The sequence below is a fragment of the Egretta garzetta genome, unplaced genomic scaffold (genome assembly GCF_000687185.1).
Source record: "Egretta garzetta isolate BGI_Z169 unplaced genomic scaffold, ASM68718v1 scaffold268, whole genome shotgun sequence".
Lineage (NCBI taxonomy): Eukaryota > Metazoa > Chordata > Aves > Pelecaniformes > Ardeidae > Egretta > Egretta garzetta.
In genome coordinates this window covers 549,146-559,307 of record NW_009260600.1, presented here as the reverse complement: position 1 = coordinate 559,307, position 10,162 = coordinate 549,146, and the positions used below count along the sequence as shown (strand labels likewise).

At 45.0% G+C, this 10,162-nt stretch overlaps 1 protein-coding gene across 1 annotated transcript in view; it reads left to right on the top strand.

The window, feature by feature from the left end:
* The first annotated feature begins 4,380 nt into the window (after positions 1-4,380).
* LCP1 (lymphocyte cytosolic protein 1) overlaps positions 4,381-10,162 on the top strand; it is a 30,598-nt gene continuing 24,816 nt past the window's right edge. The window contains exon 1 of the mRNA XM_035900343.1: positions 4,381-4,619. The gene's annotated coding sequence lies outside the window, so the exon portion shown is untranslated. The remainder of the gene's footprint in view (positions 4,620-10,162) is intronic.

Below are 10,162 nucleotides of genomic sequence, written 5' to 3'. Positions count from 1 at the left end.
GATACCAGAGGTCCCTGGGGGCTGGTGGGTCCTGGTGTGGAGGGCTGTGTTGCATGGGGGTCAGACATCTCATGTCTCAGGGAGGGAGAACATGGTGGCAGGCTCCAGCTGGCGGTGAAGCCCCGCAGGGGTAGGTCTGCCCCCGTCCTTCCTGCGTGAACAGATTGGGACAGAGAGTGAGACACTCTTGTTGCACCAACAAATATTTCATGATATCACGATTCCACACCCAAAAGACCCCAGAATCCATGTTGTGACAGGTTCAGTGGGATCGGCCACCATTGCTTTGCATTCTCAAGGCTTTTTCTGGCAGATGTAATGCAGGAAGAATACAGCGTAAAAGGTATTATTTTCCCATGAGTTCTGCAAAGCCCCCAGCCTTTAGTATTCTCTCTCCTGCAGAGATCACCCGTGGCATTTCAGGATCCATTGCTAACACAGACAGTCCCAGCAGTGGGTCAGATTACCTCCCCCACCTGAGCACATGCCATCAGAGTAATGACTCCTGCTTTGCAAGGACTCATTTACCTTTCAACAGCATTTAAGTTCTCAGGGTCCATTTTCAGAAAGGAGGCAGGCATTTCAGTACCTAAGTCACTAGTGGCTATAGGAAGCATCACTGGCTTTAATAGGGACAAGAACAGGGTCGCATGGAATAAAGGTGTGATTCAGATCGCATCAAACTGTAGTGGGAATTAGATGGGGTCCTCCGTACTTGTATAGGAGCAGGATATTATTTGTTTAAATGAGATTGCTTTTAAACAATTTCCATTAATTTTGATTTGCCCTAGTTTTTCATGGACCAGGAGGTTCCCCTCAAAAGGTTCATTTAAAATTGTGCTGTCATTAAAACAAAGATACTTTGCAAGGTGTGCAGGACTGTCAGCTTGGAAGCTCTGTGCTGCTGTCCCGGCTCTGCTCCCCACCATGCCCTTCCCATCCTATCTATGTTCTTGGATGGAGGATATGTCCACAACCCGTGGCTGTATCAGCAGCGACGAGGAAGGCATTTGCATTATACGAATGTGATTTTGCCAAATAATGGCTTTTGGAGAAACTCATTCCCTGAAGCAGAAGCAGCCTGCGGGAAGGCAAAGGTCCTGAGAGAATGCAGTGGGCAGTTACAAATGCGAGAGCCAAGAGGTGGTCGTGCCAGAAAAGGCCACCACAGGAATACCCTTCCCCAGTTCCCACCAGGAAACTGTTCACCTACAGCAGACCCCCAACTCTCTCCTTGGTTGGGGATCCCTGCAAAACCCCTCCAGGCTGCCAGAACACAATGCTGCCAAGTAAGATGAAGCTGCAGTACCTCTTCTTAGGCAGATGCCCCAGTTCCTCCAAATATCATCCCCATTCATTGGTGGAAAGGGGATCAATGGCTCTTGCGGGCTTTTGGGTTGCTGCTTACCTTGCTAAGAAATATCCGAGCTCAATGATGGGAGAAAGTGGGCAGTCACTGCCCTTCCTAAGGCTCCCCAAGGCACCTGGGGGTGAAGGGGGGGAAGGCGAGAGCCCGTCGGCGGGTAAGGAGGAGGGAGTGAACGCGCGCGGCTGCTCAGAGCCACAGGGCTGACGCAGAAGCAGAGGAGAGCTGAGGCTGCTTGGGACAGGAGGGGAGAAGCCGTGGAAGGGTTGGAAGCCTGCGGTGACACGGTCTGGCTGACCGGCAGCGAAGCGTGGCTGCCTTGCACCGGCTGCAGGATGAGAGTGACAGCATTGCAAAAGGTGCGTGGAAAGAAAGGTCCTTTCAGCACAGGGATGATAAGGGGCAAGGCTTTTGAAGTGTTTTAGTGGTGACAACAGAGGGGAAAGGATTGGTTTTGACCTGTTCAGCTGTGGCTCAGGGGCATGGTCTGTTTATAATTACAGTCCTCCCTCTGTGAGTGATTGGACACAGTGCATGTTAATTTATGCTACTTAATTTGTAGACAATCATCTTAGCTGTTCCCTAATGTTGCCTATAACTGGAGGAACACCCCTCTCTAACTCTTCTGCCTTTCATGCAAGTAAATCTCAAAGTAGCTGCATTGGGATTTTTGGTCCTAAGACCAGAGCTGTAGGTCAAGTGTATTATTCTTCTAATGTGGGACAGTAATGGACATTTAACTCAGCATCACAGTACATCCTGTCCTCGCAGCAGCCAGCCTGTTGCTAACTGCAAGCACACTGCATTGCAAAATGCAAGCTATTTGTACTGAAGAGTTACGATTCAACGCACTTCTAGGAGATCGATACTATAATGATTGCCTGCAGTATCCCGCCCCATGTAAGAAATTACATTGTCATGTAATCATACGTCGTCAGCAATACCACAAACGAACGTCACACAGGTACAAGTTAACCAGGTACAGGTAGGAGTTAACTATTGCACTGTACCAGTTAAAAGTATTTCAATGCTGCCCGGTAAAATTGTTTATTTGTGTGATATTTCAGGGATGCACAGTGCAGAATTTAAATAGCATGTTGTCATGACAGGACTTCAGCTGGGGTTGTGTGTAAAGACTACTGAAGTTTAATAATGTTTGCTGAGACAGCATGATTAGGTATACACAGCAACATTCCAGTAGGTCTTGAAATAAGGCAGAAAAAGGGAACGGGATTCATGGTTCACATGGCAAATATATCAAACCCTTTTGTTTATACTTGCCTTATAAATCCATCATACTTTCAATCTCATCCCTGCTGTCCTTGTATTTCTAAGTTTGTTTGAGCACTGTTTTAGCACAACTGGTGCCCATTGCTATGTACTGGTATGAATCAGTGCTGTGTACTGATGACACAGTACTGAGCTCAGTCTAAGTGAGACGAATATAAAATATCAGACACTAGGGTGGAAAATCTAAGTCCCTCGCCTACCTTCTGCATAAGCTCTAATAACTCAGGGGAGGATGTTACGAGTGCTCAGCAAACATCTCTGGTATGGAAACACCCACCCCTAGTTTTCCTGTGCAAGTAAGATGTTAGATTTAAGGCATACATCCATTTGGTGCCCACTTCCCTACCTCAGAAAGGTATTGCAGCATTCAAGGAGATGATGTGGAGAGCAACAGAAATAATTAAGGATTTGAAAGAGGTCTGTAAGAAAAAAGTTGGGACAAACCATCAGGCTGGTGTTAAATATCCTGAAAAAAAAGAAGAGGAGCCATGGCACACTCTATCAAATAATGAAACACCATAGGGGAGGTATTTTCTAGTAGAAGTAAGCCATCAAAAATTCCTGGAACATGTTTCAATGTGATTCTGCATACAGCAAATGTACATGTGCTTCAAGGATGGATCTTAACTCTGGGGATTTGTTCATGAGAAGGTTTTCCTGAAGCTCTCCCCATCAGCATGTAGCTGATGGTCCAGCTGGTCTGAATAATTGTGAATGACAGCTTTCTCATTAAAGCCATTCATTTTGGTTATTTTTTCAGCTACCTGTTTTCAGAGATAAAAGTCAGAAGAGAAGTTGTTAAAAAAGCTGAAGGATGATTCTTCAGCATGTGGGAAGTGGTGGGAATTTTGCTATTAAGGCAGGGCATTTCTTAAAATCCCCATGGGCTTGATGAATCACTTTTATCTATTGACGTTGTGTTTTCAGTTCTGTTAGGTGTCCTGCAACACTGTGTCATCAGGGTTGAAAGAGAGCTAATACTTGAATCCATCAAGCACTTCTATGCTTGACCCTCAGTGTAACCGGGAACCGTGTTCTTAAAATTGGTGGCAGTTGTGAGGCGACATGAGGAGCACTGTGTTCTGTTTAAGGCTGTCCTGTACAAGAAAGGCTTTGACAAACTGTAGAGAGCCACCAGAATGGTCATGGGCTGGAGCACATGAGGTCCAAGAAGAGGTAGAGAGGGCTGGACTTGTTCAGCCTGGAGAGGAGAGGGCTGAGATGCATCTTTTTGGTGTCTATACCTACCTAATCGGAGCTTATAGAGAAGATGGAGCCAGCCTTCTGTTAGAGGTGCGCACTGAGAATGAAAAGGTCTAAAGGGAAATTCCAGCCACATGCAAGGAAAAAAAGTTTTCACAGCAAGGACAAACGTTGGCAGAGGTTGCCCAGAGATGATGATGAGTCTCCATCCCTGGAGACACTGCCCCAAGCACCCCAGCTTGACTTTGCAGCCAGCCCTGGGCTGAACGCAGGGTAGGACTGTAGACCTTGCTGGTTTGTGAGTCTAAAATGTGGCTGCTTTCAATCACCAAAAAGAGGTGTTTTGTGCGTGCATGCGCTTAGTGAGAGAACGGAACTGAAGAGGGGTAAAACTGAGAGGAAGTGGTACACACCAGTGGACCTATTGTAGGAGTAACGAGATGAAGAGGGAGACCAGGGAAGGGTAAATTTCCTTATAAAGACAAAATCTATTTCACTATGACGTTTTGTCACCAGTCACTTCCCTCTTGGGGCTCAGTCTTGGGCTTGCAGTCTTGGGCTTGAGTCGTTGCTCTGCAGAAAAGGAATATTTTCCTAGTCACACAGCAGCCTGTTTCGACATACTACTTCACAGTTCCCCAACCTACAAAAAGGTTTGGGTTTTGTTTTTTTTTTTTAAAGAATTTCTCCCCTTTCCATTGGATTTGCAGCTGTCGGGCAGTTGCTCCGGCTGTTCGGACCCACTGCTTCAGCCCGGGAGGTAAGATCACAGCACCTGCTGTTTTTTCAGCAAGCTGCCCTTGTTGCGTGTACGAGCAGTTTAACTGCACAGGAAACTGTGGTCACCATGAAAAAGCTCTGCAGGTTCTGTATGAGCACGAAGCGTTTTCCACTTGTCTGGTGCATGGTGTTTCTTTCTACTGACCTCCAGGAAAGTGTTTGGTGGATTTAATTCGGCAGAGTGGTCGAGTGGTCTTTGAGTAGAGTGGTAGTCTTTGAACTTGCATTTTCTGGCATTTCATTAGTTTGGCAGAGTGTGGTAAAGTAAGAAGCAGTTACTTAGATTGCAGAGTGAATCCCTGTAAGAGGGTAATTCTAATTCCAGTGATGAAAAACACTGATTCATAAAGCTAATGGGTTTTGGCCCATATTGTTTACAATACGTCTGTCTGCTGCCTGTTAGGACATTCATACTAGGCTTTTATAAATGTAATTTTACTCTCTGGAGAACAAATCAAACTGTTTCATGGTGGAGCCTGATTGTAGTAGAGACTTCTGCTTTAAAAATGGTGGTATGTTGTGGTCCTGACATTATATTTCCCTTTTAAGATCTTGACTGCAGAAGCTGATCAGGCTTGTCCCTGGTGGTCTTTGGGATTTCAGCTCAGGCTGTAGATGAACTATGACTTGCGAAGGTCTACAGGCATTTTAGGCGGTAGCATTGTGAATGAGGAGCCTTTGGGCTTAACTTTTTGCTCTGTGAGAGCAGTAAACTTGCTCTTTTTGTCAGACGGTGTGGTTTCCTCAGCTTGTGCATTTGGTTTGAACCCTGTACAACCAACCCGTAAGCCTGTGAGTAACTTGACTTTTTGAGCAAATGGGACCTCTGGTCTTTGTTAGCGTAGCCAAAGCCACAGACAGCCTTGGCCGGCTGTCCCCTCACTGCTGCAGATATCAAGTGAAGATGATCTCTAGCAAATGGCAGGCGAGATTGTGCCATCAGAAGTGCAGATGAGTGCTAAGCAGATGGCTGTTTATCTGGACAGAAGTAGATCACGACCTGAAATCTCTCATGGAGAGAAACTCCAGCATGTATCACCTTCCTCCCCTCATGCTTGTCATGTAGGAGAGGTTTGCCCTCCTGAGATGGGGCCGGAGGGTTTGCGGGGGTTCAGAGATGGGGCTGGGCAAACTTTCCTGAGCAGACTGGCAATGTGGGAAAGCCCCTGTGTGGTGGGAAACTCCATCGAGGAGGGATGCTAGAGGCAGGAGGGACTGGGAAGTACCTGCCTGCCTGCTGGTAACAAGAGTGGGGATTTCTGCTCCAAATCTGAGCACAAGCTCCAGATTTACTTAGCTCAGAAGCTGAAGACTGTGCTTACACAATAGGTCAAAAAAAGGTATTATGTTACTGGTTTTGAATCTGCTTCCTCAATTGAAATCAAATAAGGGTTTGGACTGAAGACTGTTATGGTTATAAAATCCTTGAGATCCTTTATGAGTCCTCATTGTACTTAAACAACTCTAGAGGTGGTGTTTCTCTCTCCCTGCTCATAGAACACACCATGCACTCCATCGTGCTGTATTTATGCTACCAAATTTTTTGATCTCTTTGCTTCTGTTTTCGGTCAGGAGCAGCTTAAAAAGCAGCTGTGTAGCATGGAGCAGAGCTATCTTGATAGAAATTCTACCCTAAAAGTCATCACTGTATGTTTTTTCTAAAGTATGAAAGAACTTTAGACAGAGGTTGGGTAAAGGGGAAGGAAGAAGATGGGGGAGATCAGGAGAGTACAGCGCATTCAGAAACGTAGCTGATTTTCATACTCTTAGCCCTTTCATGCAAAACAGCAGACTCCAGTGAAATGCTGATACAAAACGTAAAACATTTACCAAAACGAAAAATTTCTGTGAAAAAAACCCACGGAACGGTATTTAGGATGCTGAAACCAACTGTGCTGCAGGATGGAGTAGGGGGCTCTGCGTCGGTCGCTCTGTGCATCTTTGCAGTTACCGAAGGGGAAAGCTGTAGGACAGGAAATAAATAGCCACCCATGTGTGAGACAAGCAGGGTGGCCCAGACATGGAGGCAGTGCCCGCAAAGAGGAGGGTGGCAGGCTGCCATGAGGGGTGCCTGGCAGTGGGGGCTCAGGCACCACACCGTAAGGGCCAAATTATTCTTCAGAGGAAAGGGGCACAAGAGGGTTGTGACTCCTGCTGCTTCTCCAGTTCCTGCTTTGGTTCCCCCATTGCACATGCCAGGACTCTACAGCTCCTGGCGTGGCACCACTGCAGGAGGGGGTCCCAAGCAGCAGGACAGCCTGTAAGGAGGGCCATGTTCAGATTTACTCTCTGATCCTGGTATGGTTTGGTGGGTGGAAGGGCCTGATCACTCAGGGGCTTGCTAAGCCCCTGTGAATCCCTGCTGAAATCAGTGAGGAGTCCTGCAAAACTGAGGATGGAATACAGCTCCCCACACAGGAGCAACAGCAACAGATTCCTAAATCCAGGTGGAATCAGTCAAATGCAAATACACATTTGTATCTAAAAATAATATATCCACCTTCTTTTTACAGCTGGAACATGTTTTTAATATTTTCCATGCACAGAGGAGCTCTTTTCCTGCTAACAGGCTGGAAACACAGGCCATGTTCTCCTTTTCTTGTACCAGATACCAGGCTTTCACAGGACACTTGGGACTGAGTCAGTATTTCGTGACCTGACCTTCTGCCCATGGGGCTGCAGTATGATGACTATCTCACAGGAATAGGAAGAGGGGCTTTTATCTGTCTGCCCCAGGGTTTTTGTGTCCCATCTGCCACCTTGGTCGTGATGGGGCAGAAGTGGGGTAACTCCTCCTACCCCTATCCAAAGCAGCCCCCGTAGATGCTCTCCTCTTCCTCCTCAGTTAGCAAAGGTGGAACTGGGTGGGGCAGGGCTTTCCTTGCCAAACAGGACATCTGCTGAATGACTGAAGATGTTTGTCAATTCGGCTTGGTTTGAAAACCGGCTTTGGCCAAAAAAAAAAAAAAAAGAAAGAAAAAAAAAAGAAGAGAAAAGGATCACTGGAAAGCATTTGAGAATCAAAATGTTCCTCTTACTATGGAAAAATGTTTTCACTTAAAAGCTAGCTAGCTTGTCTTGGTAAAGGAATAGAAAACATAAGTGACCCAAAAAAAAATGTAGTGCACTGGATCAAATTTTTCTTTTTTAAAAATGATTCTACAGACTTTGATTTAAAAATAATACACACATATATATGCTGTCTCCCTAGTAGGATATATCTGACAGATAAAAGACACATAAGGGGAGTATTTATGGGTTCACAGCTCTGCTTCTTCAATGCCTTAATTTCCTTGAAGGATTAGCACTCCCAGCCACTGAAGGGTATATTGGAAAGAGATCTCCATTTCTCTACAAATTCTGTGGATTTTCCCTTCCTAATCTGTGTTGACTTGTATTTGATTTAGGACACAGGCATCACGTTGACAAATCAGGTCCTTTATAAAATGGAACATTAAGAAAATAACTCATGGGCATCACCATGTTGCTTTCTGAACAGCAATAAGTGTCTTTCCTCCATGTTTCTTCAAATTGTGTACAAAATAAAATATGTGAAGTGTAAGAGCTTAACAATTCCAGTGCCTGCATACACAGCGAGATTTTGCTGTTGCAGGCACCGGTCTTTTAAAATGCCTTTGAGGCAAAGAGTGTCATTTATTGTGGGTTAAACTGTAAATCTTTATCGCGTACTAGGGAGGAACTATTTGCCATAACTTCAGAAAGACTCCTCTCTATTTTGTATGCCGATTTAAACAGCAAGATCCCACCCAGGTTGAAGGTACTGTAATGTCCAAGTTACATTATTGGTAATAAACCCGAGTATGTTTCTGTCTACTTTAGGATTTAAAATTTAGCTCAGCATCACTGAGGAAATTTGAAAAAGCTCTTATCCATGCGTGCATCTCTAGCTATTTAAATAGGGAAGTAGTCATACCACTAAGTGCATGGCTTGAAAAATGAACTTTTTTTTAATGAACCTCCTCACCTGTTCAAAGATGCTGCAAATCTTCATGCTGCTTCACCAGTTTTCAGAGTTGTTGTGCAAGAAATGCATCTATGATGTGTGGTTCAAAACCTGATGGTATTTGCTGGTGCTGTTGGTCATGGTGAGTAGCTGGCTAGCTGAATAACTCACCAGCAAGGAAGAGACGTATGGATTCCAGTTTTTATCTTACAACATTAGCAGAAAAAAAACCTATCACAAAAAAGAAGCCCACGCAATCTTCCTGGAAGCTGTGAGGCCAAACAAGAATAAAGGACATGGATGGGACTGTTTGTCTGTCTGAGATGGCTGGATGGCCTAGAGCCATCGCTGCAAATTATCACTGCTCCAAACTGGCAGTAAGGCTGGGGAAATTTAGTGCTAACGCCACTTTGCTGCGGGTGCCCTATGGATCACCCTGCTGTTGCGGGGATACGAGCACGTTATTTTTATCAGAACTGAGAGGATAACAACAGATAACAATAAATATATGAGAGAGAAGCGTGATAATAGTGAGTATGCTGAGAATAAAAAATTAAAAATGGGACATAAACTATTCTAGGTTGTACAAAAGAGTATGTTTGGCTGGTTGCCAACAAGATGGCTTTGCCCGTTGTGCTTTAGTTGAAGGCCTTTTTTTGGCAAATGAGCACGCAATTAAACTTTAAAATTGAGGAACTTCTGGGCCACACTGTTGTGGGTATAGCATTGATTCTTCTTTCAACATCAGATCCACTGAATAATTTCTCTTTTTCTAACCCCTTAGTGAGAACGAAAATGACAAAAACTTGTCTCCAGAAGGAAAATATGTATCAGAGCCTAACTAATACATCTTCTCCTTTCTTGTCTCCTCCTTAGCCCTTCCATACTGTACAAAATAAGCTGAGATACATAATTTAAACAGAAATGCATATGGATATATAGACTTATGTGTAGCACCTGATGAAAGAAAGGTAGAGGGAAATATTTCAGGGGAGGAATATCCTACCAGGGGTATTCCGACGAGTGACTAGGAATGAGGAGGACCCCAAAGGTGCAAGAAGTACGGGATGAAGATCAAATACGCTCAAGGTGCTCCCTTTCCCCTTATATTTTTCTCGCCTGAGATGCTTGAGATCTGTCACAAGAGTTTCTGCACAATTCTGGGGCCGCTTCTCTTATTCCTGTTCGCTGGTGGCACTGCCTGGAGCAGGCTGTGCCCTGGGGGAGGATTGCTGGTGGTGCCTCTTGGAAATCAGCTGGGAAAGAACGGTTCATGCAGAAAAGAGCTGGGAAAGTATTCCTCAACCCTTATGGAATGCCTGACATCTGGAAATTGAATTTGTGGATGAGACAAGAAAGAGAAAAGAAAAGGAACTGGAGCTGTGAGCTCTGATAAAGTAAAAGGTGGAATTCCGTGTGGGGAACGGGACACAGTCTTCTGCTGCCCCGTGCAATTCTAACAGCTGTATTTTGCAATGGTGAATATCTGTTGTTTCATCACTTTCAGAAAAAAATAAACAAGCTTGACGAGAAGATGGCAAAAGAAATAGGGAAGTTTG